A 26,516-nucleotide genomic window follows, 5' to 3' on the forward strand; every position below is an offset into this window, starting at 1 on the left:
TCCCAGCGGCCCAGCCTCAGCCTAGACCCACCCTATCGCCACCCCCACCAGTGACCACTTGGGTAACCTAACCTTCAAGAGCCATGCCTCTGGAAAACAGCCACACTGGCAAGGGCTGTCTGCATGGACGAGGGCAAAGGTCTTGGACGGTAACGTGAGGATCTACCACCAGCAGGCACGCCACCTCGCCTCCCTTCGTGAGAAGCTTCCTGCAACCCGTTCACTTACATCCTTAATCGGTGCCATTGTCCCATTGTCCTATGAGCCATCTTATCTAGCACAAAAGAAAACTGAGACAGTAAGCTAATAAGGACTTTGGCACACAAGCAGACGCCATCAAGGGCCATGAACGAGCCCATTATCTGGTGCAGAGTGAAGGGCACTTGAGATGAAAGGGTTCTGCAGGCATAGGGTCACCTGTTGTCCATGCCTATGAAAAACACCCTTAAATCCCTATCTCTACATATATACAATTGAGAAAACTGAGGCCCAGGGTGGCAAGGGTATGGGGATGAATACCTAGGCTGGGCAGGACAGGGCTATCCTGGCTGTCAGCCCCTTTCTGTTCCCATGGAGGCAGGGCAGCAGGCAGCTGCTAGTGCAGCCCAGATCCCTTCCTCCCCCAACTGCCCAAGTACCAGGACGGCATGAGGCCAAACCCCACCAGTTGGAGCCACTCACTCCTATACTGCAGAGACTGGCTCAGAGTCTAGACAGAGTCCTGAAGGTTGGAGGTCAGAGAAAGACAAAGGGCTGAGCCTCCTGCAGCCTGTCTCAGAACAGAGGACACAGCCCGAGTGAGGCCCAGGCAAATGACAGCACGGAGGCAGACCTTCCCGGCTCTTGGTCTCTTGGTCAAGCTGATGGGGCTGTCACTGGCAGCCATGGAACACCCGATGGCCAACCCACCCTTATTTGCATCAGGGGTGCACAGCAGTTTGTTACTGACCTGGCTTGGCCTTCAGGACCTTCACAAGGCAGCCAAGGGCCTCACAATGTTCCGAAGCAACACTCAAGCTTAGGGGAAGTCTGGTGAGTGTCCTTGTGAGTAATAGGGCTCTCTGGGGCAGCAAGCAGCGGGCCACTGTGTTTGCTTAAACACTCAGGGCACAGGCCAGCACCTCCTGTTGTCCTTGACCCTCCCTGGGCTTCACCTCTTGGCCAAACAGCCCTGCTTAGTGGGGCCTTGGCGGTGGGGGCCCCAGAGTAGACTGCTGGAAACGTCCGCAGCTCCTGTCTCGGCTCCCCAGCTCCTGGTGGATCTAATCAGGCTGAAATCACATTAGCACAGGGGCATAGTCTCCAAGCCACACACCTCCCAGGGCTCAGCAGGACAAGAAGTCTGACTGCTGCTCACTGTCATCTGTCATTCAGCTATGGCCAGGGTTGAGTGGGCGGGGCACATGTGAGCCACGGGGAAGCCTAACAGCACAGAGGGGCGTTTTCAGGCCCAGCCCATGTGGCCCCACCACAGCTACTTCTCGGTGGGGCTTTGAAAGCAACTGACCATGATAAAACAGTCCTCTCCGGCCTGAAGAAAAGCCCCATCAGGAGAGGCAACCTAAAGGCTGTGGAGACTCCATCACCCTTGCAGGGCCAGTGGCATGCTGCCAGAGTGAGGGCAGGCCTGCCCTGCAGGGTATATTCTGTGCAGATACTCCATGCTTGGCACTGAGACGTGGACATAAAAACAGAACCAGAACAGGGAGGATGGGGGAGGGGGTCATCAGCCTGAGGCCACACAGCTAGCTGAAGTCATGTTTAGTTTCAATCGTCAAAATCACTTGGGAAGGGAGCCTCTAGATCAGTGGTTCTCGACCTGTGGGTCGCGACCCCTTTGAGGGGCAAATGATGCTTTCACAGGGGTCACCTAAGACCATCAGAAACCACAGATATCTACATCCCAACTCATAACAGTAACAAACTATAGTTAGGAAGTAGCAACGAAAATAATTTTACAGTTGGGGGTCACCACAGCGTGAGGAACTGTCTTAAAGGCTCACAGTGTGAGGAAGGTTGAGAAGCGTTAACTCTGGGCGCCACCACTCACGGGTCTGGGGTCTCCAACTCTAAGAATGGAGACAGTAAGCTAGGAAATAAGACAAGCATTCATTCATTCCTCTCTGCTCTTGGCTGTGAATGGGGTGGAAGTAGCTACTCGAGTTCCCGCAGCCTTGACTTCCCAACAGCGGAAACAGAGAGCCAGATAAACTTTCTCCCTAAACCACTCTTGTTGAGGTAGTCTGTCACAGCGACATGTATGTGGTCCTAAGTCTGGAGGGTGCCGTTTGAACACAGGTGGCCTGGGCACTGGTCACCGGGGCCACATCTCAGGTTTCTGCACTAACCGCATGACAGACAGGATGACAGCATGCTCCTGGAAGATCCGGACCTGGTGCATAGCCCAATCCTCTCGCTCGCAGACTTCCCTTTGTCTAACACAGACCTGGCTCCTGGCTCTTGAGACACACATCTCCGCAGCAAAGGTCCAGCCCAGAGCACCAGGCCCTTCCAGTTCGGACCTCTGGAAGTCTCCATGGTTGACTCATGACAGCCACAAAAGCCCCACTGTACAGGGTTTTCCAGAACCCCAGGCGCTGGACCAGAGCCCCACTGAGCTGCTCACAGCAGCCCCAAGTCACTGCAGCGATAAGGAAGCTGAGGTTCCAAGTCCCCTCCTGGCCTGCCCAAGCTCACTAGCCAGGATTCCACACAGCTGGCGGCAGATCTGAGATGTTTTGATCTCCAAAGCCAGATTGTTGTTACTGTTAAGTTATCCCGTGCAGGGTTCAGGGCAGAAAGAAAACACAAGCGTTTTTCTTTTTTTGTTGTTGTTGTTGCTGTTTTGTTTTAAGAAGAGACCAATCCTTTCAGGAAAATTACATCTATAGCAGGTATCCTGGAGGTACAAAGAGTAGAAGTCCAGCCATTGCCCTGCACCCTTATACCGACACAGACCCAGTACTGGCTGGTGAGATTATTTAAACCATTTTGCATAGTCTGAGACCTGGGGCCTTCATACGCTTGTAATCCATCCTGCCAGGCTTTTCTTTTCAACCCATTGGCAGATGCAGAAACGTAAGACATGAGAAGGGTGGTATGATTCGAGATCTGGACCCAGGCCTGTCCCGGTCTGGTGCTCCCTGGCCAGCTAAACTCCAAGAATGACTATGGGGGGATGTGGGGAGCGGAACACAACAGGGAACTCCACAGGGCAAGATTTGGGCTTTCCTCATCGTTTCTCACACCTCCAGCTCCCCACTACCACCCCCACCCCCACGCCCCTGGGAATCAGCACCAACACACAGAGCTCTCAACACGCACTTTTTCCTCCTTGCCACACCTTTCCCAACCCCCAGGACTCAGCCACATTCTGGCATAGACCCATAACAAGCATGCGTGTGGTGATAGCCTGAGCCCTAACCGGTAGGAGTGCCCAAAGCCTACTCCCACTTGATGGCCACTTGAACTCTTCATACCTCAACTTTCCAGTCTGTAAAATGAGCACAAATCCCACCCCCTCCACAATACTGGGCTATTTTGTCCAGAATAAGCAACAACTGACACAGGCTACCTTCTGAGCAGGCACAGAAGGGCCCTGGAAGAGGACTGGGGGGAACTGGAGAGATGGCTCAATGGTTAAGAGCACTGACTGCTGCTTCCAAAGGACCCAGGTTCAATTCCCAGCACACACAGTACAGCTTACAACTGCAGTCCAGCTCTAGGGGACTCCCAACATTGATGGCAAAACATCAATGCAACAGAAAAATAAATAATTTATTTTAAAAACAGAAGAGATTGAAATGGAAAAAGGCCCACCCTTTGTCAGGCCTTAAGAAGCTATCAAGGCTGTTACTAGGCCACACTAGTATGGGCCAGGAACCTTCCTTAACTACCCCAGCCATCCACGCTGGTGGAGTTAGCCTGTTTGCCTCTACCACCCATTCTCATAAACTCTCAGAGGTTCCTGAGAGTGGGCCACCCAGCGGGAGAAGTGAAGACAACAGCTACCCGAAACCCTGGGGACAGATTCAGGGGTCTCTGCTCACCAGTCCCACAAGTCCTACTCCCCATTTTTGTGCACTCAAGAGTCTGCCAGAGACCAGTCACAGGAGGAATGTGAAGGCCACACCCAGGAAGGGTGGGCAGAGCATTCTGTGCAACACACACACAACACAACACCACACACACATACAGAGAGAGAGAGAAGGAGAGAGAGAGAGAGAGAGGGCATTCTTTCAAAGCCTCAAGGCCTCTGAAAGGTGGAGACCACCGTATGCACCTGCCCTGCTCCCCTGCCTCCCTGCTCCCCTGCTCCCCTGCTCCCCTGTTTCGTAGGAAGGCTAGGAGGAAGACCCACGGCCCCTGGCAGTCTTCGCACAATATTTCAACAAGTAGAGTGAAGACAGCTCTGCTTCCAGAGCCTTCCCTTCCCTTCCGGCTGGGGTGACACTGCACCTCCCCCGGGGCCTTGGGTCCTGCTGATCAGAGCTTTGACTGGCAGCTGGGGATGACTTTGATCAATATGAAATGGGAAGGCAAATTAATGTCTTGCTTTATTTATGCCATGCTCATTCCAAAAACCATTTAAAACAGCTTCATTACTATCTAATAGGTCTAGTTTGCTGGAACGGATCAAATTTGGGGCTCCTGGGTGACAAGCCGGCCAGTTGGTCCCCAGGGCACATACAGGGGCTCAGGAGCCGGTAAACAAATGGATGGATGTTCACAAAGCACACACACCATCAACCTCTGCGCTGAGAAACTGAGGCACACAGGCTGAGACCGACTGCAACAAGACTGTCCAACACCACCCTACAGTCACACACACACACACAGCACCTTCCATGCTGTCCCCAGAACCACTGTGACCCAGCAGGCCTTGGTGGTGGGACAGTTGAGATGGCGTGATGCTCCCAGGGAAGAGTCCTACCCACTGCTCCTGTCAGGGAACGAACTGCGGAGAAGACAGGGAGGGGCTGATCTAAGGAGCATAGGGATGTGTTATGTCTGAATGGTCTAACACGAAGACTTTCTGGATGCTTCCTCAGCTGCATACACATCATCCAGATGAGGTGCCAACTCATCAGCTGGGGAAGAGTCCAATGCCTCCAGGCAGGGTCCAGCCAAGTTTCTCCTGCACAGGTCTGGAAGGCTGAGTGGCCAGTTCAGTAAGAACTGGGGAGGTCTGCCAGGGACAGGCTCTGCCCCCTATTACCCTTATGAGGGTCTGCATGTCCTCAGTGGAGGGAGATCACCTGCCGGAAGCAAGCAGCACACCAGAGATGCCTAGGCTTCTCCAACAGAGCAGGAGAAAGGACCAGGCTATGATGCACCTCCTTTACCATTTCCCAGGGCTTCCATACTGCAGGGACATTCACAATCATTGCTTAAATGCCAGGTGGCATTTTCACCTCCTCCAACAACAAACAGCGCCAGATGATCACCAGACCGAGCCAGGCATTGCGCCAAGTCCATCAAACCACTGTTGAGTTCCTTCCTTCTAATGTGCCCTTGACCTGATGATGTAGAAATGACTCAGGGATCAACCCTCTTACCCAGACGGGGGGTGGGGCAAGCCAGGGTGCTGGGGTATGGGAGCCTTAACTGAAACTTGCCTGGATTCTGAAGTATCCACCCTAGTTTTAAGGCACACTTCTGGGCTTGTCTGGAAGATGCTTCCAGAGAGGACTGAGGGAGAAGGACCCCCACACACCCCAAATGTGGTCAGCACTACCACACAGGCTTAGAGTTCAGATGGAATCTAAGAGTCAAGGAGGAAGCCAAGGGCATGGGGTATTCATTCTCTCTCTCCTCTTCTCTCCCCTCTCCTCCCTCCTGCTGGCCAGGAGGTAAAGGAAACTGTTCAGGTCAACACTCTTCTTGCCACTATGGACTGAAACTTTAAAAGCAAATGAATCCTTCTCCCTTGAGCTGTGTCTGGTATTGCATCGCAGTGAGCAGAAACCTAGCTAAACCTGGCAACACGAATCCGACAAGACTGTGATCCACGCCAAGACCCCAAACTCTAACCCAGCCCTCAAACCCCAGCTGTCTCCAGGCCCCCATCACGGCCACAAGCGTCACGCTAACAAAAGCTCCCTCTGGATTCCCAGAGCTGAGCACTGTTGGAGCCCCCAAGCTGCTGTCAGCAGGGATGTAACCAGAGTCTGTCGTCGGGGCCATGTAGGTAAACTGCATCCAGATCCCAGGCCACGTGGGTCCATCTACGTGCAGAGCCCAGGCCATGGGGAGCAGTTTCCAGAGGCTGTGGGATGAAGCTCTCTGCAGAACAGACTCCCACTTACCCAGGGATAAGGGAAGCTGAGATAGACTAAGCTTGGCTCAGCCTTCAAAGCACTTCATCATCCACACCTGGGACCAGAGCCACTCATGAAAGCACTCAGCAAGAAGTAGAGAGGAACAGGTGGGCAGGCAGGCAGGCAGGCAGGCAGGCAGGCAGGCAGGCAGGAGACTCTGTGCTCGGCTCTGAGGCCCTATCAACCCACAGACACTTAACAGGCAGTCACTGCCACCCAAGCTCAGAGGATGCAGCCTGAACCCAGCAGAAGGGGCTCCCAGAGAATCATCGGCTCTCTGCCCAGCCACCCTCCCACCTTCTTTGTGGGTAATGGCCTATTTGAGCCTCAAGGATAAGAATGGCCCACTGTATCAAGACTTCAAGGTCAGGGTTTTCAAAGCAAAGGTTTTCTATAAAGCTAGCAGGAAATTGCTTTTCTAGTATCTTGTTGTATAAGCATCTTCCTTAAGCCGGCTCAGAATGCCGCCCGAGGGTTCAAATCCCACTCTCTGCTGCCCAGCTCTCCTAGGCAGGCAAGGCTCTGAGAGATTAGCCCAGATGCTGCCTCACCATGCTCTCACTAACTCCCCCATCCCCTTCACCCCCTCCTCTGCTGCAATCCAGCAGCCAGACCATTAATGTGAGCCCACAAGCCGCCCATGAAATTGCCGGGTCTCTGCCTCTTCATCTTCTCCATCTCTTCTCCCCTCTGGAAAGTGGCCTCCAAGGTCACTCTGGGAGAGCAACTCTCTCCTCTAAGCACCCCTTCTCCTGTGCAATTTGGACAATCCAATTCCAGACAGACCCGGGCAGAACACTCTGGGCTGTTCCTTCCCCATCGCGCACTGACATCAAAGCCAAATGCATGCCTTAATGGTTGGCACACAACGGATTATCACTCTCCCATCTGCACAAACGAGTCTTGCCATTACCCCCATCCTGCTGAGCTGAAAATGTGGTAGGAAAATCCTAACAGTAGCACTGGGGAGCTCCCAAGCAGGCGAACAAAATCAAACATTCTTACATGATTCGGAGCCAAGAGCCAACAGCCCTTAGCTATGAGGTGGTAGGACTGGAGACCGCCCCACTACAAAAGGCTCGGGCAGGCGGTGCACGTGGCAAAGTGTCAACATTCTTGGGTAAACTGTAAATAGATAACCCCTGGGACGGGGGGTGGGGGGCAAAGCTGACCTTTGGGAATACTGGGGACAGGCTTTGAGTGACTTCACTTACAGTCCCTGCGGGGGATGCTGGATGCACCCTGGAAACTCTGTCCTCAGTCTCCCAGGGATACCTCCAGTCCCCATCACTAGGAAACAACCCCGGGGGGATCCCGTTGGTGCCCAGAGATAATCAGGCAGCCTTGCCTGCTCTACATGCCCACCACCAGGATCTGGAATAGTTCATGTGAACCCCTTGTGGAGCCTGAACACAGACCTGAGACCTGTCACAACACTGCTCACCACCTGTCTCCTCACCTATCCAATGCCGGTGACACTGAGGCCGTCACCAGTCCACAGCTGACTCATTTCCCACGGAAGTGATTTTATGGTTTGGATTCAGAATGTTGCCCCAAGGCCCATCTGTCAAGTCTGGCCACTCCTGCTTGATGCTTTTGGGAAGTAAGGCCTAGGGCTGGAAGATGGCTCAGTGGTTAAGAGCACTTACTGCTCTTGCAGAGGACCTGTTCAGTTCTCAGTACCCACATGGTGGCTCATAAGCATCTGTAACTCCAGCTCCAGGGGATCCAACACTCTTTATAGACCTCCATGGGTACCGAGCATGCACATGGCACATACATACATACATATACATACATATATGCAGACAAAACATTCATATATAATTTCTCTCCTTTTTTTTTTCCAAGAGAGGGTTTCTCTGTGTAACAGCTCTAGCTGTCCTGGAACTAGCTCTGTAAACCAGGTTGGCTTCGAACTCCCAGAGACCTGCCTGCCTCTGCTTCCCAAGTGCTGGGATTAAGGGTGTGCGCCACCACCACGCAGCTCATAATTTTTTTTAAATCTCTTAGAAAGGGGTAGGATCTAGTGGGAAGCCTAGTCACTGACTGTGAGCAGAGGGCACTGACTCTGAGCACGGAGATTGCGGGAGCATCCCTCCAAACTCCTGTCCCTTTGCTATTGCTGCCTTGCCCCCTGGTTGGGTACTGGCTCCAGCATGCATGTGGCACCCCCAGCCACAGTGTGCTGTCTCGCCACACCAAGGAAGGAACAGGGACCACCCATGGACTGAAACCTCCACAGTAGAAGACAAACCTTTCTTTTTAGGTTGACATCTCAAGTATTTACCACAGTGACAGAAAGCTGACTGACACACTAAGTCACATTAGGGCTGCTAAGTCATTAGGCAAGAGCTACCAGGCACGACCCAGAAGCCAGAGACTTCACCACCTTCCGCAGGTACAAGGAGTGTTGCTGCTTCCGGAAACCAGGTCCCTGAGCTCCAGCAGCTACAGCAAGCCCCCCTAAACTAGGGAATACCAAGGTACATATTACAGGGAACCACACATAAGCCTGAGGACATACAGAGGCCTATGTGCTGCTGGGCTCTGGCAGGAGTTCCCAAACTGGCCTGCTTCCTCCCCCCTGGACCCCACATAGCAGACCTAGAGAGGTGTGATGGAGACCCTAACAAGGACACAGGCCCATTATGAAAACTCTGTCCAACACCATTGCCTAAATCTAATCAGCCTCCAAGGCTACTTCCTGATACCATCCCACTGGGGAAAGGTTGCAATCCATGATTAGGGAGCCACGAGTACTCAGTCAATGACATCACAGGCAAAGTACTCTAAATAGAGCCCCTCACAACAGCAGGCTCTGACCTCCCCCACCCCCCTACCCTAGTTTACTGCTAGGTTACTGTGGAAACTAGATCTTCCCAGACATAACTTCAAGATCTCAAGACTAGCACCCTAGCACTCTAGTGAGTCAGGCAGCCCTGTGAAGAGTGTCGTACTAGAGAGAAGATGTGAGAAGGTTATAGAGACTATCATGACACAGCCCGGAAGCCACAGGGCAGGAAGAGCCAGGCAGAGCCTCCCCAGAGCCCCCAGGGGAAGTGTGGCTCACACCTTGATTTGGGAGTCAGACTCCAGCATAAAAACCGCATAAATTCCTTTGTCCTGTGTCCTAGTCTGTGGGCACTCCAGGAGCAGCTGGACCAAAGCCGTCCTGAGGCCTTTAACCTCACACTCCAGAGGCTCAACAACAGCAGGCTCTCACCAAACATCAGAGAGTGAATGGGTGAGTGAATGAATGAATAAATGAATGAATGAATGAACGAACATGTTGACAGTTGGGCTTCGGCTGCTGTGACAAACAGCCCAGAAAACCAACTTAAAAGAGCGAAGATCTTTGGCCCATGGTTTCAGAAGTTGGCCACTACTTTGGGACTGACTTATGCCTAGGTACCATGGCTAGAGTGTACCAGGGGAAGCTGCTACATCAAAGCAGCCAGGCACTGGAAGAAAAGGCTTCTCCACCACGCTCTGCCTCCCAGTAAAGTCTCCCAATCCACTCCCCTGATGTTGGAGTCTTCAGAGTCCCTTCATGACCCCAAAGCCCAGCAGTGGCCACCAAGCCTTTCACATGAACACATTTTGGATCTAAACAATAACAAAAGGACTGACTCCCAAGGAAGAACTGGTTTCCGCAACTTGGTTTCTACAACCCCATCCCTCTCAAGCACCACACTGCTCACAGGTCCCTACCAGACACTGGGCCACCCACCTGAGGGTCCAGGATAGGCTCCATCTGGGACTCCGAATAACCAAGTCCACAAGGGACCCCTGCTTGGGTCCAGTCTCCCACTTCCCCTACCAGACACCGTGATATCTCACTTCTGCTGCAGATACCGCCAGTGCGGTGTGTCACTCAGGAAAGGGTAGAACGAGATTAACCAGCTTTCAGGCAGAGATCCTGGTTTAAATCTTCTCTACCACCCATTCCTGAGAAATCCTGCCCTCAGGGACCATGACCCCAGGCTCTGCACACAGACCCTTCTACCAGCAGCTGTCTCCGTGTGCAAGCCAGGCCAGTTTTTTTTTGGGGGGGGGGGTCAACGTGACACAGGCCAAGGCCATCTGGAAATAGGGAACCTCGTAGAGAAAAGGTCCCCATCAGACGGCCTGTAAACAAGTCCGGGAGGCATTTTCTTGAGTGACGGCTGCCGTGGGAGGTTGGAGCAGCTGGAGGCAGCTGCAAGTGTCCTCTCTCTCACTCCTGCACCAGCAGGTGACTCTCCCACATGTGACAACTCAAGGCATTGCTACAGGTAGCCTAAGCCTCATCTTTCCCAGCCAGGCTGCACACCCTTCAGTTCATGGGGAAACCACTCCCGTGTCTGACACGGCTAGGTGAGCATAGCTGGAATGCTGGTATGTGGTGTGTGTGTGTGTGTGTGTGTGTGTGGCACGTGTGTCTGTGGGCAAGTGGGCACCTGTGCACATCTGGAAGCGTGTAATAGGTGTGCCTGTGCAATGCTTAGATAAATGTGTGTGTGCCTCTGTTATGACTTATAAAAGTGTCTAATAAAAAACTTTTAAAAACCCAGGGAAATGATCTTGGACTACAAAGAGCTCAACGGTACGTCAGCATGTTTTTCCTGTTTCTTAAATGCAATTCCATTTCATTTTACTCCTGTGTACAGTAAACACAAGCTTAACAGGGCTAGGAAAAAGAAAGACGGATGTCCTTCCCTTCTGCTGCCCCAACAGACGGTCGCCCTGGGGACCTTAGCAGAGAGGAGGCCACCTGAGTCCTGCTCTGCAGGATGATGCCAGCTACGGGCATCCTAGAAGCTTTCTGAGTTGATTCCTCGGGCTTCTAGGCTTCCGATCAGTCTCTTGCTGAGGCCCCAGAGAGTCACTATCAACTTTGCGAGCTTTCAGGATTCACCAAAGACTTTGCTTCTGAAGTCTCCTAGCTCTGTTACGTGGGGGAAAACTTCCACACAGTTGGGAGCTCAGAGTTCGGTCAGCAGTGGCGACCACTGCTCCAGACCTCTGTACCCTGTCTTGGTGAAATGCACCCTGGGAATTCTCAGCCAGAAGGAGCATTACCCTCATCTACTCTCCTGCCTGGTTTCACTCTCAAGATTAGGGCCAGATGGCAGAGGCAGAGGGCACAGGACAGAACTCTGCTCAACATGGCTTCTCAGGTGGCCCTGGGCAAGTCCCTGACCCTCTAAGAGCCTTAGTTACTCCCAACAGAGTAACTCTATCATTCCCTGAGTTGGGGAGGGGCAGGGCAAAAGCTCGAGGGAGTCAGGAAAACTTCCTCAGAACTTAGAGGGGGTCTTTTTTCCCCAGCTCTCTAAAGCAGGCCCTCAGTGGCCTTCCTGGTCACCTCACACCACCCATCCTTCCACAGGGCCCTGCTCTGACCTCCGTCCTCAGTTCTCCAGATCCCTGATTCTCCCAGGTCAATGGACAGGCTCTCTACTCTTCTGTCTTCAGAGAGAGAACAAGGGCACAGCTCCACACTGCCACCCCCACCAGCCTGAGGAATTCCCCTAATCTTTCAGGAACTTAGACTCAGGCCAAAATGAGTTCGTGGCTTCTTCTTTTGTATCTGGTTTTTCCCCCCACAAGCAGGTATGGCTCCTAAGCTCTTAGACCATAGCTCTTCTCAGGGCTGGAAGTGGGAGGAGGGGATCCCTGGAGCAAGGCCAGCCTCCAAGATTCCCTTTCTCAGGGGCCCATGAAACCCTGACAGTCAGCGAAACACTTAACTTTCCAGAAATTCCAGTCCCACTAGTTCCAGGCCCCTCGGTGCCCTGCACTCAAGCAGGGGAGAGGGGACAGGGTTCCACTGATGCCAGGGGAACAGGTGGGCCAGCCAAGGTCAGGAATGTTCACAGCTGCAGACTCACCCGCAGGCCCCAGTCCAAAGGAGCCCAGCATGTGAGGGGCCACCCAGGCCCAGAGGGCAGGGAAAGAAAGCTGGGCCAAAACTGGTATTTCAGTACTGACCCATCTGCTCAAGGTCATGAGAAGGGCAGGAAGTACTAACAGTAGCCTCCCATCTGCCCTGGGCACCCTGGGTCCCACAGTCAACCAGAGTTCCTGCCAAGGCATCCAGGAATTCTGGGTTCTCGCTAGCATGTTCTGAGCTAGGATAGCCACTGCCACCTAGGTAAAGCAGGGACACAGTGGCTCAGGCTTGCACTCTGGGCTGTCGCGTATGCTAAGGAAGGATCCCAGGTCCTGTCGCCTGTGAACAGGGAAGGAAGGAGCCTGGGGTAAGATAAGTTTTTACGTTTTCTCTCTATATAATAACCTCTCCTAGACAAAGAGAGAGAAGGGACTCTAAGGAACTTGCCATCTTTGTCCCGCAATGCCATGAAGCACAGAGGTGCTCCACCCAGCTGCTGCAATGCTTTGCCCAGCCTGGAGCTGGGGGTGACACAAGAAGTGACCAGATGTTGGGTCCAGAAGCTCCTCACTGGCGCCTAAGTGCCCCTAGCTCAACATGGAGGTGGGTGTAGTTGCCCTGGCCTGGGCCCAACATTCCTCCTCCAGTCTTCCTACATGTGGACACCCAGACTGTTTACACAGCCTCACCTCTAGTCAGGTGCAGGAGGGTGACAGCTGGGCTTATTAAAGGTGTGCATCACATTGGAGAGGGGGTTCCTTCCAGCAAAGGTATACCCATGTCTGGGCCAAAGATCCCAAGTTCCAGGTCCCTAGCAAACTCATCCATAGGCAGAGCAAGAAACAGAGAAAGCCAAGTACCCCTCCTCGCTTTACCTTAAACACCATGAACAGCTCTGAGGACCCTGTACCATGGCCCTCATCAAGGATATCCTTCCCTGGCCACATTCCAGGGCTACCATTATCTACCCTCTGGTTAAGCCCACAGGACACCAGGCCCAGCTCCTCACCACTTTCCCCAGTCCACTCACCCTTCATTGACTTGGCCATCAAATTTGCATCAAGTCCCACTTTGTGGCATGCATGAAAAAAAAAATCTCTTGATCTGCCTTCAGAGAGAATGGCAACCCCACCCCACCCTGCCCCATCCCAGGTGTTATTTTGGGGGCCGGGGATGGAGCAACCAAGGGAAGTGAGAGAGCAGCAGAGCGACTCAGAGGTGCTGAGAAGCAGAGCATGCTCACAGCCCCCTTCCCCAGGGCAACAGGGGTAGCAGGAGAACGGAAACCCAACAGCAGCAAGCAGCAGATCATTCTCTGAGGGAACAGAGGTCCTGATCAAGAGCACAAGGGGAACCTGCCACTGCTGTCACCAGGAAGGGACACTCAAACTACTGCCGTACCAGGCAGCAGCTGTGGGGGCATGGATCCAGACCCAGCACCCCAGCGAGGCCACCCAAGCTCTATCCATATTCCTGCTCCACTTCTGCTTCTGCCCAAATCCTGACCTGTCCCTCCCCCCTATCCCACCCAGGGATCCCAAGCTGTCCCTATCTTGCAGCCCCTTGATACCCATGTTCTTGAGCAGCTCTGACAACATATCACGTCCAGACGAAGGAAAGAGAACACTGTGTCAGGGAGACAAGATAGACTAGGAAAAAAATCGACATTCATGTCTTAAATCCTGGAACCTCAAAGGTACCCTTAAACCAGGACCAGTTTTTGCAGATGCACTAGGCACTATCCAGACTTGGCCCAGTGTGAGCTGTCCCCTGCAGTACTGCCGTCTTCAGAGGTACCAGGTACCTGTCCCCATCCTGTGAACCCCACCTGCCCAAAGAACACATCGATTCCCACTCCCGTGAAGATCCACACCAAGATCAGCATTGTCTCTCCCAACCCAGCTCTGGGGACACCCTCTCCTCAACAGGCATCCGTCGGTGCCCCTCAGCCATCACCGAGCCCACTGAATGAACTCTCAATAGTCACATCCCGCAGGGCAGTCAATGGTGGCGCATGCCTTTAATCCCAGCACTTGGGAGGCAGAGGCGAGTGGATTCCCATGAGTTGAGGCCAGCCTGGTCTACAGAGTGAATTCCAGGACAGGCTCCAACGCTTCACAGGGAAACCCTGTCTGGAAAAAACCAGAAAACATCTCAGGGATAAAGGCAAGGGCCAACAGCTCACCACAGTCGCCCCCTCAGCCCTCATAAACACTCCTGACTGCAAAGGCCTCCACAAGGGCAGACAGAGATTGAGCAAGCCGACTGGGAGCTCCACACAGCAGCAAGCGGCTGCAAAGCTGGAGCATGAAGGCTCTGACCTCCGAATGCTAGCTCTGCCCCCTAGATAAGCGACTGAGACGAAAACCCATCACCATCAGCTCAATCCATTCTACTCATTCTGTGGATGGCTTTCAAGAGACCCCAGTTGAGTGTTTTGTTTGTTTCAACCTTCCTTTTCATTTTACTCAATGTTACCAAATGTAACCCTTCAGTTTCCCAACGCTGGTCCCTGGCTCCGCCTCTTCACTCCCTCATTCAACAGTCTCTTTCCGTTCTTTCCTGGCTGGTTTTTTTTTTTTTTTTTTTTTTTTTTTTTTTTTTTTTTTTTTTTTTTTTTTTTGGTTTTTCGAGACAGGGTTTCTCTGTGGCTTTGGAGCCTGTCCTGGAACTAGCTCTTGTAGACCAGGCTGGCCTCGAACTCTGCCATCACCACCCGGTCCTTCTTTTCCCTCCAACCTTGTCGAGAGATCTGAGATTTGATTCATCCACTTTGGTCCAAAACAAATGCTATCATGCATGGCTTTACTGGCTTTACTGGTCACTCATATTTTGCTCTGATTACCTCTAGCAATAGGGACAATGTGGGACTAACAAGCAGTCAGCAGCTGTCATGGAACCAAGACATTTCATAGATTACAAAGAAGGTGGCCAGGGTGAGGGGCAAGACTCGGGGTCATAAATGACGACAGTACACCCTACATGTCTGGGGACGCCACTAGACCTGGTGGGAAACAAAGGATGAAGTCAGGGAAGGGTGACTCCTCTCTGAGACCTGGCAACAAGAGGCTCTACAAAAAAGAAAACAGAGTTGCCTGGCAGTGGTGGCACACGCCTTTAATCCCAGCACTTGGGAGGCAAAGACGGGCGGATCTCATGAGTTCGAGGCCAGCCTGGTCTATGGAGCTAGTCCCAGGACCGCTAAGGCTATACAAAAGAAACCCTGTCTCGAAAAACCAAAGCAGGGGAGATAATAATAATAAAAAGGAGGCGGAGAAGGAGAAGAGAGAAAAAAAATCACTGATGTTCATGGGGGGAGCCTGAATCTCAGCAATCAGCAGCGTAGGTGACCCAGGCTACAAGCAGCGGGGTGGAGGGAGGATCAGTGACCAGGAGGGCAAGGGGTACTCGGGTGGACACAGCCATTGCAGCCCTGTCCCAGGCTCAGGCTCACTAAGGGCATAGACACTCATAGCCCCTGTTGGTAGAGGGCATAGAAGATAAGCCCCCGGCTCACACTGTCCCATATCCCTGGGGTCACCAATATCCTGGAGAAAGTAGCATCCACACCACCTGGAGACTGGAGGCACACAGGACAGGCACCTATCACCTCTAACCAGAGACTTCTCTACTACACAGCCTGGGCTCCAAATACGGAAGGAGATGGCTGGGCCCCCTTCAGTCTTTATTCCTGACACTCAGTGTTGGATAACAACGCGTATGCTATCCTTCAGTCCAGGCTGGCTCCAGGTCCACTGCAGCAGGACAGGCTCAGCCCATGTGGCCAGTTCTGGGCTCATGACCAGGTATGATCACCCCAGTCTTAGCAAATGCTTCTCCCTGTGACATCAATGAGGCTATCAAGTGAGTCTCAGCAGAGCCACTGTGAGCTTGTTTCCTGACTGAAGCTTTGCTGGATCAATAGCAATAAAAGAGGCCCCAAAAATCAATTTAAGGCAATGTCCTTTTTAAGAAAAACCACTCCATTCATAATCAACACTCACTTTAAAAACAACAGATAAGCTATCCTGAGTTCTCAGTCTGCTTGGCTGGGCTCTGCAAAGTGCCACCTTGTCACTATCAATGAACCTACATGCTGGGGAGGAGCCCTTCACCTGGGAACTGGAGCCTAAGGCCCATTTCGGCAGCTTGCACCTACAGGCAGCGGCAGTTCACACCTGTTTTGACCTGAATAACTGCAACCTGGATGCAAAACTGTTAGTTCAAACTGATAGAAGAAGCCAGAGATGAGTCCCACCACTGACAGCCAGCTCCTTGCCTCTGCAAGTGGTTACTGAGCCTGAATGCATGTGCGCGCGCACACACACACACACACACACACACACACACCAGCTGAGCTAGCATCATGCCACCATCTTTTGTTTGGTTGGTTTGGTTTTAGTTTCTGTTTGTTTGTTTTTTGAGACAGGGTTTCTCTGTGTAGCCCTGGCTTTCCTGGAACTTGCTCTGTAAACCAAGCTGTCCTGGAACTCAAGAGAACTGCCTGCCTGTGCCTCTCTGGTACTGGGTGGCATTAAAGGCATGTGCCACTATGCCCAGCTACACCTCTAGCTCTTGAGTCCAGTAAACACGGCCCCTACCAAGGGAAGAAAGATAAAGCAAAGCTATACTGTACACAAATGCCAGACTGAAAATCCATTGCTTTGTACAACACACACACGCACACGCACACGCACACGCACACACACACACACACACACACACATAAAGGTCAATAAAGAAACGGGAAACAGCTCAGCCACTGAAATGCTTGCCATAAAAGCATGAGGAACTGAGTTTGATCTCCAACACCAACATTAAAGAGTAGGGAGGGGTTGGCTCAGTGGGTAAAGCGCTTACTGCACAAGCATGAAGACCTGAGTTCATTCTCCAGCACCATTAAAGCAAGATGTGGTCTTGACCCCCCAGCACGGAGGGAACGGAAATGGAAGAATCAATAGGTCTTGCTGGTTACCAGCCTAGCTCCAGGTTCATCGAGAGCCCCTATCTCAAAGCAGTAGGCAGAGAGTGATATAACTGGACACCTAATGGCCTCCTCTGGCCTCCACAAGCACACCCAGGCATACACATGCACATGGACCCACACACATTCACACATCAAAATAATTTCTAATGGCCCAGGGTGGGTAGCTCATTACTTTTTTTTTTAATTTTTATTTTTGGTTTTTCGACACAGGGTTTCTCTGCAGCTTTAGAGCCTGTCCTGGAGCTAGCTCTTGTAGACCAGGCTGGTCTCGAACTTACAGAGATCCACCTGCCTCTGCCTCCTGAGTGCTGGGATTAAGGCGTGCACCACCACCGCCCGGCGGTAGCTCATTACTTTAATCCCAGCACTGAAGAGGCAGAGGCAGGCGCATCTCTGTGAATTTAGGGCTATTCCTGTCTATATACTAAGTTCCCAAGCCAGCCAGAGATAAATAGTAAGGACCATCTCAAAAAAAGAGAGAGAGAGATAAATAGATAGAAAGATGATAGATGGATAGGTTGGTTGATTGATTTTATATAAATTAAAGTAGGGAATCAGAGATAGGAGGATCCCAGGTGAGGTAAGAGGCCACGTTTTTTTTCCCCAATTTTATTTTTGTATTTATTGAGTGTGTATGTACACTCATATATGTGAGTTATGGTTCATGGATGGAAGTCAGATGACAGTTTATAGGAATTGATTCTCTCCTTGCACCATGTATGGGTCCCAGGAATAGAACTCAAGTCTATAGACACCTGCACCAAATGAGCTATTGTTACTGGGCCAAGGCAGCCTGTAACAAAAAAAAAAAAAAAAAAAAAAAAAACCAAAATGGATATTTGGTTGTCTCTGTGGCTCCATCGGTTAAGTGAAATAGGTGGAGCACGATTGAAGAAGACACTGTTGTCCATTGGCCTCTGCATACAGAGAAGTATGCATGAATGCGCACGCGCACACACACAGCCTCCAAAACTCAAAACAGCCCCCTGGAGACCATGGCCTTCCCTGTCCCCTCAACCAGCCACAAACTTGATCCTGAGGACAGAACCCAGCCTAGCATTCATGGCACACATTGCCCAGGCCACACACCAGGGATCTCTTCTTCATCCATGTACAGTTGATTCCAAACCCGCAACCTCTTACAAACTCCCTCATAGCCTGTTCCGCCCCTTCCCCAGCTTACACCCACTGCCCATCCATCATAGACCCAACGCTGTCTCATACCCAACAGACCAACCTCCAGCAGAACTTTCTAGAACCAAATATGAACACATTCTTACCTTCTCGTGACCCTCCCAAAGATGAAGGCACCCACATGACTATCTACTCACTGCCATGAATCCTTCAAGGCAGTAGCTTGGAGTTCCTGTCCTCTACCCTAAATACAGAGTAGTCTGCACCCCTGGCCTCAGCAACCACAGCCCCTACAGCCCTGAGTCTCCTCCCTACTATCCACTTGAGAAGTCATGCCTTTGTTTCCTCAGTCTGTCCCAGAACCTACAGAACCCTCAAATGGAAAACGAGTTCTCACTCACCTCAAATTGGCATTAAGGGTCCACCTGTGCCCAACAGAGATGGGTATCATGCCCCAATTATACCATACAGCAAGGCACTCACTGTCAACCCCTCCCCTGGACAAAAATTACATAAGAAGGCAGTTTCCAGAGCTGGGGATGGGAAGCAACCAATCAGAGTGCTTACTGGGTGCCATGGGCTGTGACCCACAAGGGCCTTACCTAGTCTCCCTTCTATAGACACTGGGGCAGGTAGGAACCTTGGGCACAAGCACACAAGTCCAGGTCCACAGTGGGGCCAAGTCCGAGCTCAGGGTCCTTGTACTTCGAGCCGCCATGGGAGGAAACTCTGCCAGAGTGTAAGGGTTTCTTAGACTCACATGAAGCTGCAGAGACAGGGGCAGCTTCTTCCCAGAGTCCCAACCATACATAGCCCAACACAAGTTCTGACCCAGCCGCCAGAAAGGAAGTGGGCCTTTGTCCTCAGGGACCCAAGGGGCTGAGTGCAAATGTTTTAGTTTCCCCACCCCCACCCTGCACCCTGGCCTCTGGGTGTCAGTCCTACCCCAACCCCCACTGCCTGCAAGCCACTCCCAGGAACAGTAACACAAATGACTTCCCTGCTCGTCGGTGCAATCTAGAGCCCTGCTCTCCCTGGGCCTGGCTGGCTAACAGATGTTTCGTTTAGCAGCTAAATTACCACAAAATACACCCAAGGAGATGACAGGCCAATTTCTCCCAAGGTTTATTTGCATGAAAAGGGAGGGAGTGATGTGTAGACATTCTATCTTCCTTTTTTTGAGGGGGGGACATTTTATTATACACATGAGTTGAGAGACGGAAGGAACAAGAGAGAGAGGGCTCCAACACATGAATTATGGATGGCAACGAAGGATACAAATCCTTCATCTTAGGAAGCAGAGGAGCCTCCCTCCCAGAGCGGGCACTAAGCCTGTAAGGGTGTGTATGGAGCCAATTTTCAGTGCCACATTCTGATGTGAAATCAAGCAGGTTCTCAGAGCTCAGCCTCGGTTTCCAAAGCTTTTCAAACTGTATCCCAAAGAGGCAGGGAACACCCTGTGCTGTGCTGGGTCCACCTTACGACCACTCAGTGACTAATTAGAACCATCTTGGAAATCCCCAAAACTTTCCTGGACAGGCAGTACGGCAGGCATCTTGCTGGGTCCAAGGACTCTACAGAGGCAAGCACCTGAGATGTGTCCTCCATCATGAGGCACAATCCTCGCTGGATGGTCTACCTAGCTGCCCACCTATGAGGAAGAGGCCCAGGGGTCAGCTGACACTCCAAGAACCAGAAGACAAAGCCAAGGAAGACTGAGGGCCAGAGCCTCTCTGCTGGGGACAGCAAGCTGTGGCTGTGACAGCTGGCCTCCTGCCAGGGATGACCATTTTTCATGCAACCTGGGCTAATCGCAATTCATTCATGAAGACCAGGTACCATGTAGAGCCAAGTACCAGGTGGAGAGAAGGGGAAAAGACGAACCATTCAGCTGGACGAAGAAATGGGCTGAGCCATGATCCTCAGCTATTCCCTGAATCCCAATCAGGTCTCCTCCATGGCTGTCTGCCACCTGGGCAACCTAGCTTTCAACAGGGAAGTAGTCAGCATCCCCCAACAGAATGGACAACTCATCCGCTAGCATCAATAGGACAGACAGCTCAGTGAGCAAAATGAGGTTCGCAGGGTCTTGAGCAGACACACCCCCCCAAAACAACCAGGGGGGCCATGAATTACACTTCCCAGCCTTATGAGACACAGACAGGCACTGGTTCTGGGAGCGGCACATCACAATGACCTCCAGAACCCAGAGTCCTCCATGACTCAGCCCCACCTACCCTCATCCCAGGAACCTCACTCCTGGAAAGTCCACAGCACAAAGCAGCCAAGCCTTAATGTGTGTGTGTGTGTGTGTGTGTGTGTGTGTGTGTGTGTGTGTGCGTGCGTGCGTGTGTGCGCGTGCGTGTGCGTGCGTGCGTGCGTGTGCGTGTGTGTGTGCGTGCGTGCGTGTGCGTGCGTGTGCGTGTGTGTGTGCGTGTGTGTGTGCGTGTGTGTGTGTGTGCGCGCGCGCGTGCGCGCGCGCGCAGAGGTAAGGAGCTCACAGCCAAGGTTTATCACTCCCCACCCTCTGCTTACAATGCATTCTCAGCACCTGCTAAACAAACAGACCAGAAGCACATGCGTCCCACCATCCAAATCTGCACCGTAAGTCTCAAATGTCCACATTCCCAAAAATGCCAAGGCAGGTCTGGGCTCCAGGGTGGGTTATAAGGACATTACGTCACAAACTAATCTCGGAAAAACTGATATTCACCCAAAGAGCCCACGTCATTATTTAAAAGCAGTCACTGTCAGAGCTTGCCCCGGGGAGGAGAGGGAGGCGGGGGGGGGGGGGGGGGGGGGGGGGGACAGCTGCAGCTAGATCAGCGGCTGCCTCGCCCACAGGAACGTTGCCCCCCTCTAGGAGCAGCTGAAGAGGGGACTTGTCAACCAGAGCACGGAGTTCCAGCTCGGAGCTGAAGAGTCATTGGCAGGGCAGGGCGGCTCACCACAAGAGTAATTACACACACACCAGACAGCAGCTCTGGGGAAAGGCAAGCTACTTCACACGCCATTCAAGTCTTCTTCCTACTCCCCCTAGGAGGCATGTGGGAGACAAGATGATCCCTTTTCACAGCTGAAGCACAGGGCCCCAGAGTTGCACCCCACTGGGATACCCTTCTTCATCGTTTATGTGGAGTCTTGCTCTGGCTCCTCGAAGGAAGAAGTTGGGAAGAGGGGCCTCTCTTCCTGGGGGAGGGCGCATGTAGCAGGTGCAAGCTGAGGAAGGATGATAGAGACCAGCATTGAGGGGAAGCTGTCTCCTGGCTTCTGGAGATTGAGAGGGGAATCCTATGGAATTCCCAGACAGCTGTCCAGGGGCACCCACTCAACCTGCTCGGTAGGAATGCAGACTCAGTGGGAGAAGGGGCTCAGACCTCGAGGAAGGCTTGTGGAAGAGCCAGACACCTTAGCACAGGCCTGTTATCCCAGCACTTGGCAGGAAGAGGTGGAAGAATCAGGAGTTCAAGGTCATCCTCAGCCAGACAGCCGTAAAAGGCTCAAATAAACAGATAAAGCAATGCAGGGAAGAGGGTGGAAAGGTGAGCACACAGGAGCTGCCCTGCAACTGAAGCAATAGGGAACTGAGGCCTGGGGAAGCATAGCAGTCTGCTGGTCTCCAGGACTGCCCTGCCTCCGACAGGCTTCCTGTGTGCTCTGGGGTGCAAACAAGCAAAGGGAAGGGACATTTCAGGGTGGAGACGGGTGCCCTGGGTCAGCCTGTGTAGAGCAATATATCACCAAGAGGTACCAACAGCCCAGATCCAAAAAGGGGTGTTTTCTTTCATCAAAGCAGCTGTGGCTCCTCCTCTCCCAACTGCCAAATAAATACATTAAGGACAGGATGGGAAGACAAGGAGTGGAAAGAACCTGGGGAAAGGAAAGGCAGGTCTCAGGACAGGGATGAATGGGCATAAGGAACCAGAGCCTTACACACACACACACACACACACACACACACACCCCACAGTGAGGGGGACATGTCATGTGGCTAGACTATACCTGTCCAGCTGCCTTTACACCAGGGAATATGATCCAATGGTCTCGGGCAGATTACCTTCTTAAACAGTTGAGAGACAGGGGACCATGATTCTTATATGACCACAAACCTCTGCATCCCACTGAGGGTAGAAAACAAGACCAGGGGTGGGGGGAAGAAGAAGAAACATGATATTTGATAAAGAAGCAAAAAAAAATATCAAATGGAAAAAAGAAAGCTTATTTAACAAGTGGTGCTGGCATAACTGGATATTAACATGTAGAAAAATGAAAATAGACCCATATCTATTACCATGCACAAAACTCAAGTCCAAATGGATCAAAGACCTCAAACATAAAGCCAACCACACTGAACCTTATAGAAGAGAAAGTGGGAAGTACACTTGAATGCATTGGCACAGGGGACCACTTCCTAAATATAACCCGAGCAGCACAGACACTGAGAGAAACAATTAATAAATGGGATCTCCTGAAACTGAAAAGTTTCTGTAAAGCAAAGGATAGGGTCAACAAGACAAAATGACAGCCTACAGAATGGGAAAAGATCTTCACTAACCCCACATCAGGCATAGGTCTGATCTCCAAAATATACAAAGAACTCAAGAAATTCGACACCAAAAGATCACATAATCCAATAAAAAAAATGGAGTACAGACCTAAACAGTGAACTCTCAACAGAGGAATCTAAAATGGCTGAAAGACACTTAAGGAAATATTCAACATCCTTAGTCATCAGAGAAATACAAATCAAAACAACTCTGAGATTCCATCTTACACCTGTAAGAACGGCCAAGATCAAAAACACTGATGACAACTTATGCTGGAGAGGTTGTGGGGAAAAAGGGAACAATTCTGCATTGTTGGTGGGAATGCAAGTGGGTACAACCCCTTTGGATGTCAGTGTGGCGATTTCTCAGAAAATTAGGAAACAACCTTCCTCAAGACCCAGTAATACCACTTTTAGGTACATATCCAAAGGATGCTCAATCGTGCCACAAGGACATGTGCTCAACTATGTTCATAGCAGCTTGTTTGTCATAGCCAGAACCTGGAAACAACCTAAATGCCCCTCTATCGAAGAATAGATTTTAAAAAATATGGTACATTTACACGATGGAGTCCTACACAGCAGAAAAAAATAACGACAGCTTGAATTTTGCAGGAAAATGGGTGGAACTAGAAAACATTATTTTGAGTTAGGTAACTCGGACACAGAAAGATAATTATCACATGTACTCACCCATAGGTGGTTTTTGAACATAAAGCAAAGAAAGCCAGCCTACAAACCACAATCCTAGAGGACTTAGACAACAATGCAGACACTAAGAGAGACTTACATAGATCTAATCTACATGGGAAGTAGAAAGTATAAAAAGACAAGATCTCCTGAGTAAATTGGGAGCATGGGGACCTTGGGGGAGGGCTAAAGGGGGAAGGGAACAGGCAGGGAGGGGAGCAGAGAAAAATGTAGAGCTCAATAAATATCAATAAAAAGTAAAAACAGAAGAAGAAGAGGAGGAGGAGGAGGACGAGGAGAGGAGGAGGAGAAGGAGAAGAAGAAGAAGAAGAAAGAAAGAAGAAGGAAGAAGAGAAGAAGAAGAAAAGAAGAAGAAGAGAAGAAGAAGAAGAAAGAAGAAGAAGAAGAAGAAGAAGAAGAAACAACAATGGGAGCCTCAGACCTCTAAGATGCCGGTTGCCAGTGCCAGCAGGAATAAGGCTCTGGAATCAAGAGGGGACAGCTAAGATGAAGCGTCTCTTAGCAGTGAGACCCAAGAGGTGACTCAACACCACACAGCTCTCTCTCGTAGCCAACAATGAAGTCCTAAGTCACACTCCAAAGGCCACACCACCTGTGCCTGGCTGTGTGCTCCAGTGTAAGACAACTATGAGAATCAAAAGAGCTTCACTGTAAATGCAGTGTAAGAGATGCGGCATTTAAAAGGGAGACCAGTGGAGGGAGGGCTGGGGAGGCACAGGGAACAGAAAGGCAACTGGGGTACCTGAGGAGTATGGGCTTCTGATCCTGGGATTCCCAGCTCCTACCTCAGAACCCTCCCAATGCAGCCACCAAAGGGCTTGATGGGTAATATGTGCCCTCCAAGGTGGTGACAGCAACGTTTTGAGAGGTCAGCTAATGAAAGAAGATGAACAAGCAGCTCGCCACACCCTAAGCAGATGGCAAAGGGGAGCGGGGAGTGGGGGCCAGCGCTGTGGTCCTGGAAAAGCCAAGGCTTGCGAGTGGAGGGACAGGGGACCCCATGACAGCACTGCCCCTACAACCAAAGGTGCGAAAAAGGAGCCAGGAGGGATAGTATCGGCTTCAGGTTTAAGTTGGCTCCAGAGTAGGAGCAGGCCTATAAAAATTCTTTTAATCCTTATACAAACTCTATAAAGAGTGGCAAACACACAGCACAGAATGCTGTTTGTAGCGCGGCTGGCAGGCTTCAGGAAATCTCAGTCAGGTCTGGCCCCGGGTCAAGCAAGCCTCAGCACGGACCTGTCGCCTCCTCACCACTGCGGAGTTTGCTATTCTTGTTTATCTTTTGGATTCAGAAGCCAAGACAGTGACAACTACAGGATACTATGCAGTCAGGAGGCCCCTGGGTGCTCAGGAAAGGGGGAATCACAGGCAGAGTGTGAGCTCAGCCTTGCTGGGGAGAGGGGGTTGGCAGGGGATGACTAGGGCCAAGCAAGGGGCCCTGAGTTGACTCAGTTCTGTTGGGTCTGTTAGCAGCTGAGTGGGAGGAATCTCAGCTTCAAGTCTGCAAGGGATGTAGGGGTACCCAATCTACAAAGCCCTCCTCCCAGGTCCAGACGGTCCTCATAGCTGTGACTTCCCTCTGCTACCTTCTATCAGTCCTCAACCAAACTCTATTCACTGGCTCTTAAAAAGCCATCTCGGAGAATGAGGAAGCAAGGCTCAAAATCAACAGTCAAAAAGATATATTATCTGCAAGAAGTGGTACGGCAGGAGTCAGACTTGGGCTAAGAGGGTCCGGGGCTCCACTGGTATCCACCTAGAGACAAGCCTGAAGCCACACCCTGCCCAAGTGCTTGAGGCCAGGACCAGAATGGAGCCAGTGGGTCCCCAGTGGTCTGCATAAGGTCAGCTCTGTGTGAGTGGGTGGGGTCTAGGATCCCAGCCCTGGGGGAAGGAGCGGATGTGGCAAGGCCATACTCCACAGAGGATGTTGACAGGCGGGAGGAGTGCACAGGAGACTTCCGTGTGCAGAAACACAAAGGCAGGAGTCACGGCTACTCCTGGCAGACAGGAGCCCAGTGAAGACAGTGAAGATGCGTTGCCCTGAGCCCACACTCCCCACCAGGCCCCAGCCACGCCATTAAACTCCTACTTGTTTGTTGGTGAGGCTAAACTGAAACATTTGGGGACATGAACTTCCCAAGAAACAGAAGGAAAGGGGCCACCATCACCTGGCCAGGAGGCCAGCCTGAAGACCGTATGGGTAGCAGGGTCCAGCCCCAGCTTCCTTCTCATCAGGTTGACAGAGGTATCTCTGCGGCCCAATGCCCAAGGGCAGATGTTTGGTAAATAGGGTTGAGGAAGTGACCAGGTGAGTCCCCTCCCCACCACCTGGAAACAGGTAAAGGATAGGCCAGAAAGCCATGTAGCCAGGATAGAGGCTGCTAGGCCCTAAGGCCACCTTTGGATTCAGTCACTGACCTTCTGGTATCCCACCCCCACACACACCAGCCTGAGGACCCTGCCAAAGGTCTTAACAGGCTTGCCAGCAGAGTCAGGACAGAAGACAGTGGAGTTCGGAGGTAGGAGGCCTGACCTGACTGGTGAGAAGTGTGGGTCCCCACACAGCTGTAGGACCTCAGCTGACCCCTCACCTCTTCCTTCCTCATCCATTAACAAGACCAGAGCCACCCAGCTCAGTACCTGGGTGGTCAAGAAATAAATGCGCCTGGAGGGCTAGAGAAATGGCTCAGCAGTTAAGAGCACTGACTGCCTTTCAGAAGGCCTGGGTCCAGTTCCCAGCATCCACATGGAAGTCCACAACTGCCCTTAATTCCAGTCTCAAGGGATCCAACATCCTCTTCTGGCCTCCACAGGCACCAGGCGCACACAAATATATGAGCTGACAGCTCTCGCTCACCAATCTACAGCCCCCAGGCCAGCCAAAGCAAAAGAGCCTAGCCTCAAATGCTACCTAACCAGGCTACTGGGGTCCTG

The 26,516-nt window shown here is 51.7% G+C and overlaps 1 protein-coding gene across 3 annotated transcripts in view; it reads right to left on the bottom strand.

The window, feature by feature from the left end:
- The window catches only part of Vav2 (vav guanine nucleotide exchange factor 2), a 177,924-nt gene that overhangs the window by 140,939 nt on the left and 10,469 nt on the right, over positions 1 to 26,516 (bottom strand). The gene's annotated exons all lie outside the window — the stretch shown is intronic.

This window comes from Arvicola amphibius, chromosome 7 (genome assembly GCF_903992535.2).
Source record: "Arvicola amphibius chromosome 7, mArvAmp1.2, whole genome shotgun sequence".
Classification (NCBI taxonomy): Eukaryota; Metazoa; Chordata; class Mammalia; order Rodentia; family Cricetidae; genus Arvicola; species Arvicola amphibius.